Source organism: Vombatus ursinus, unplaced genomic scaffold, assembly GCF_900497805.2.
Source record: "Vombatus ursinus unplaced genomic scaffold, bare-nosed wombat genome assembly UNPS02014768.1, whole genome shotgun sequence".
Taxonomy (NCBI): Eukaryota; Metazoa; Chordata; class Mammalia; order Diprotodontia; family Vombatidae; genus Vombatus; species Vombatus ursinus.
Window position 1 is genome coordinate 33,303,979 of NW_020954546.1, and position 6,082 is coordinate 33,310,060.

Genomic DNA, 6,082 nt, shown 5'->3' on the forward strand with positions numbered 1-6,082 from the left:
GGATTTTTCTTTTAAATTTTCCACTAAATTGTTTTTCAGCTTTATAGCTCTTTGTTTCTCCAGAATGCTGTTGGGTACGTACACAGAAAGGCTGTCTAACTTTGTACAATTACTCAGAATCCTTAGGGAAGAGGGATTAACTGAATCCCTTTTCTTACAACAGGTAGGAGTCTCATCCAATTTTCAAATTCTGTAATTTCATACTGTGTGTGAGACTTTTGCTATTGACATTTTGTTGTTTTTAACAATTTTTTAAAAAATTTTGAGTTCCAAATTCTGTCTCCTCCAGCACCTCCCCCACCCATTGAGAAGACAAGTTTGCTAAGCATACGAAGTCAGGCAAAACATTTCTGTGTAAATGTTTCTATGGAAAATGAGGGATCCATAGCCCTCGATTTCCAGCTGTGGTCAGCTGATTCTATGATTTATTTAGTCCAACTCCCTGATTTTACAAAGAAAGAAATAGACCCAGAGACAGAGAAGTGACCTGAATAAATCTTTCATGAACCGATAAGGTGGTTCTGTTTTTGCTGTCAGATACACAATCTAAGACCCATAAGCTGGGAAGAGCATCTGCCCTTCCAGTCTTATTTTCTGTTCCACAGTTTCGGCCCTTGCTGGACTCATAGAATGTCCAAGTTAGAAGGGACCCTTTGGGATCCTTTAGACTAACCCCCTCATTCTGTGGAGGAGGAAACCAAAACCCAGAGGAGAGGCAGTAACTTACCAAAGGCCGCCTCTCAGGTTAGCATCAAAACCTGGGCCAGGGCCTGGTTCTCCTGATTCTCAGGCCGGGGCTCCTTCTGCTCCATCACCCTTTCCTCATCTCACCTTCTTGGGCCCTTGTTATCTGGAATATTCATGGCAATAACCTTGTTTAGAAAGATGCCATTAGGTAATGCTGTGACTAAAAGGGCTCCCTGTGGGGGCTTTTGGCCTGGGGTGCTAAAATTTAGGGAGCAGCTGACTCTAGAGTTTAGAATGAGTGAATGAATGAGACTTTTATGAAGCAGTTACCATGTACCAAAGAGTGTGTTAAGTACTGAAGATACAATAAAAAAATTTGAGATAGGAGCTTACATTCTTAATGGGAGACACAACCCTTTAAGAGAGGCCCCAGATGCTTAGGCCTAAGGTCCTTAGTATGTTTGACAGGTTGAGATAGCCGTGCCCTAGAGTCTGGTGTGTGCAGAAGCTGGAAAATGGCGAGTATTGGTGGTCCTCCATCTTACTGGGATTATTGTCATTGTGACTCCCCGCTCATCCAATCAGTTTGGGTGACTATGCTTCTCATCTGGTCCAGCCTTCCCCAAATGGGGTCTGGGAGGCCCCAGGATTGGGGAGGAAGGCAGAAGAGAAGGAAAGAGGAAGGGACAGCCCCTTCCCCCCCCCATCCAATGGCATCTCTTCTTACTCCACCCTGGATGAGATCTGGAGGGCGGTTTTGGGTTGAGGGGAGAAAAGGGAAGAGTTCCCTTCTTGGCAGCTACCCCAGTGGAGTCTGGGAAACTGATAAACAATTGAGATTAGTACTCAGTAAGCATAGCTAACCAAAATATGAACCTACCTGTCAGTGTATAATGGCATATCAGGGAGCTCTTCCCTAGCCTGACCCCAGCCCAGGGGATGAGTTCACAGCATTCTGGCAGCTCCATCTCTCCACATGAGGCCTTGTGTCACACTGTGTGTTCTCTGCACCCACCCCCCCCCAAATTTGTTCATTCCTGCAGTTCACCCCAGGTACGTTATGAAAAGCTTGCCTGAGGGGTCAAAACTGCTAGTTACAGCTCTGCCATGATGCAAATCAGGTAGCAGAGAAGGGAGAAAGTCCTCTGGGCATAAAAGTCAGGAAGAAAAGATCTTCCATTCCCTGAATGTGCCACCCACAGAGCTGGGCAGATGCTGGCAGCTTCCACCAGGTGTGGTAGGTGGGGAGAAAGTTCAATGGTCAGAAGAAATGTTGGCTTTGCCCCACCCAGAGGGAAGTTATATTGTCCAGACTCTTTTACTGTTTTATTTGCAGACCGGGCTTTGGAGAGCTTTTTCTGTGGATTGTTTGGGTAGAGGACAATTACCATACCCTGTAACATGATTGATTTACAGCCAAAGAAATGAGGAGGGGCGTCGGAGCCCAACTTGGCTCTTTGAAAGCTGATTCATGCATTGGGGCTCAGGGCTTCATTTCTGACAGATGGGCAAGGCCTTTGCTTCAAGCTGGGTGCAGACGGCCTACATCTTTGGCTAAGGAGAGGGGGAGGGGAACAATCAATTATGACTCCAGACCGTCTGCATCTGCATTTGTGCCCCTGCACTGTCTGCACCTGCGGCTCAGAGGGTCCATTGGAATGGAGCTGCCCTAGCTATTACTATTACTATCCTCATTTTACAGATAAGGTAGGCAATCAGGGTCACACTGCTAGGAAGTCCCAGAGACTGGTTTCAGTCTCTGGTCTTTAGGCCTTTAAGTCCCACACTAGGTACTGTCCACCCAAACCAGATATTTTCCTGCCAATCACGTTTTAGCATCCTACTCTGCCACCGACTGTTGGCATCTCAGTAAAATCAGTGTGTGGAGATCTGCAGAAGTCTGCTAATAAGAGGCTGTGTGGTGCAGTGGGGCAAAAAAAACCAACATGAGATTTAGAGTTAGAAGACCTGAGTTCAAATCCTTATGCTACAATTTAATACAAACTTTGTGGCATAGAGTTAGAGCTGGAAAGGGCTCTCCATTTTATAGATGGGAAAATTAATGCCCAGGATTTCCCTGAAATCACTGAGAGAGTGACAGAGGTGGGGTTTGAACTCATGTCCTTTGAATCCAAATCCAGTGCTCATTCATTACTTTACCTCCATAGGTCTCACTTACATCATCTGAAAAATGATCCAGGGTTGGACCAAATCATCTCTAAATCCTGTGATGATTATTGCAATAGCAGGGCCTTCTAATCACACTCAAGTTTCTTCCTCCTCCTCCTCCTTTTCTTCTTCTTCTTCTTCTTCCTATCACCATCATCGTCACTATCATCATTCATTCAGTCATTCATTCATTTATTCATTCATTCAGACCTATAAGGGATCTTAGGGGCCATTTAGTTCAATTCTAATTTTACAGAGGAAGAAACTGAACTCCAGTGAGGTTAAATGCCTTACCTAATGTCATATAGGTAGTGAGTGGTAGGCCCCAGGACTCAAATGCAATACCTCCAAAAAGGCCTTAAAGGCAGCACTCTTTCCTCTGCTCCATGCCTCACAGAACCTGAGCATTAGAAGAGACCTTTGAAGCCATATAATCCTATTTCCCATCCCTAGACAGGAACTTCCCCTGCAGCGTCCTTGACACAAAGTCATCTAATCTTTACTTGAACACCTCTAGTGATGGGAAGCTCACTATCAGTCCATGCCTTTATTGGATAGCTCTAATGGTTAGAAAGGTCATTCGTGAATTGGACCAGAATATTTCTCACTCTAACTGCTGCCCAGCAATTCTGTGTCTTCCCTCTAGGGCTACAAAAACCAAGTATAACCCATCTTTCACATGTCAGGTCTTCAAAGATTTGAAAGCAGCAGTAATGCTGCCCCCTACCAAAGAAGGAAAAAAAAAAAAGCCAGTCTTTTGCCCAGGCTGGTTCATATACAGGGTGTCCCAAAATTCTTAGTGCAGTTTAAAGCTGTCAAAGCTTTTGGGCTACCTTACATACGGCTTCCAGGCCCTTCATCGCTCTGGTCACCCTTTTCAACGTCCTTCTTAAAATGTGGTGCCAAGCGGTCGCTACAAATCTCCAGGAGTGGTCTGAGCAGAGCAGAGTCCACAGACCTTGTTACCCCCCTCCTTGAGGACTTTACACGTCTGCGACGGCGGCCGACGGCCGGATGAGCTGTTCTGGCTGCACATCCCACTATGGACTCATAGCCAGCTTGTGGTCCTCAAAAGCCCCCAAGTTTTCCCCTGGATTTACTCAACTGGCGCGCTTCCCCCATCCTGTGCTTGCCCCGTTGACTTCTTCCAACACAAGAGCAGAATTCTGTCTTCATTAAATTACATCCTTCTAGTCTGCCAAAATCTTGGCCTGGGGGGTAGAGCACAGGAATTGGAATCAGAAAGACCCTTCCCAGGCTGTGTGGATCGTGGATCGCCGATCTCTCTGAGCCTCAGTTTCCTCATCTGTAAAAACGAGAGGGTCGCACTGGCCCACTAAGGTTGCTTCCAGCTCCGCCTCTGTGGTCTGATGAGTCAGCCTCTCCCATCCCGTGTTTCAGCTGTCTCTCCTCACCTCCTTCCTCTTCAAAAAATCACTTGCATGGGTGTGCGCTGTTCCCATTCCATATGAGTTAACCTTCTATGATGGGACCGTAGAGTTAGAACTGGAAGGGTATCTAGTCTAAACCCTGCTTGTGAAACTGAGGCCCGGAGAGGTTGCTTAACTTGCCCAGAGGTGGACAGATGATAAGTGACAGAAGCAAGAGCATAAATTTAGAACTGGAAGGGATCTTAGAAGTCCCTGAGTCCAGCCAATGCCCTTCATCTTCTAGATGAGACAATGGAGACTTAAAGAAGTTAAATGACTTACCCAAGGTCACGCAAGTGTCTGAGATGGGATTCACACCCAGAACTCATGCAACTCACAGTTGATGCATGTGGTTGATAATCCAGACCATGGCCACTTGACCTGAGGGACTAACGGAGTTCTATTTTCCTAACTTACTTGACAGTCCCCAAATCAGATTCTGTAAAGCCAGAACTGCATTTCTGAGTTATTCTATGAACAGTGAAAGTGACCCCGAGGTCCTAGTGGATCGCACACTCAAAATGAGTTAGTACTCAATCCCCAAATCTCAGAATTGGTGAGGGCCTTTGAGGCCGTCTAATCCAATCCTACACCCCAATGAGAAGCCATCCATCTCTCCAGCATGTAGCACATGGCGTACAAGCAGTGATCCATCCTTTGCTTGGGGACCTCCAAGGAGGAGGGACTCACTATCTCCTGAGGTAGCCCATTCCGTTTTTGGACTGCTCTAATAGTTAGGAAGTTCTTCGTTACCGAAAGTCTGAATCATGGGATCACTTTGGGTTTTTGTTTTTGTTCACTTGTGTATTCCCAAAACCTAGAACGCTGCCTGGAAGTTAGTTGGCATTTAATAAATTTAAATAGATTTAATTGAATTAAAGCTCAGCTCTTGCCCATCTCTGCCACCTCCCATTTCAGAAGGGACCATAGCACCCAGATACACCTTTGCTTCCCAGACAGTTCACCAGTTGTTAGTGGTCATCATTGAGTTGTTTTAGTCATGTCTGACTCTTTCTGACCCCATTTGGGGTTTTCTTGGCAGAGTGGTTGCCATTCCTTCTCTAGCTCATTTTACAGATGAGGAAACTGAGGCAAACAGGGTTAAGTGATTTGCACAGTCACATAAGCTAATAAGTGTCTGAGGCTGGATTTGAACTCAGGTCTTCCTGACTCCAGGACTAGCACTATATCCACTGCATTGGGTTTTAACCATTGTGTGGATCTTATCTGCCTCTTGAATGAGTGAGTGAATGACTTAGTGATAAAACATGTATCAAGCACTTACTGTATACAAGGCACTGTGCCCAGTGCTGGTGATACAAAGGCAAAAGTGTTATAAACCTTGTCCATAAGGGACTTACATTCTAATGGGGGTGGCAGGATAATAGATATAGGGAAGTGTTGAAAAGGGAAAGAATTTTGGTCTGAGAAGTCATGGGATGATGATAGGACCTATAGGGCAGTCAATCAACCTGATATAGATTTAATGATTGTTCCCAGAGCAAGAGGAGGAGAATATGCATGAGGGAGGGAGAGTCCTATACATGGAGCAGTGGGTAAGTTGTCCAGGGTGAATAGATGGTGGATGGCTTGTGAAGCAGGGTCTTGGGCCAGCTAGGTATCATCTGTTAGGTGAGTGTTCATTTATCCACTCACCCAATGGGAGAGCTCAGCTTCAGGTGCGAGCTCCAAGGTTAGATGGGTTGTCAGATACTAATCGAAGCCTCTCTTCTTCCTTCCTTCCTTCCTTCCTTCCTTCCTTCCTTCCTTCCTTCCTTCCTTCCTTCCTTCCTTCC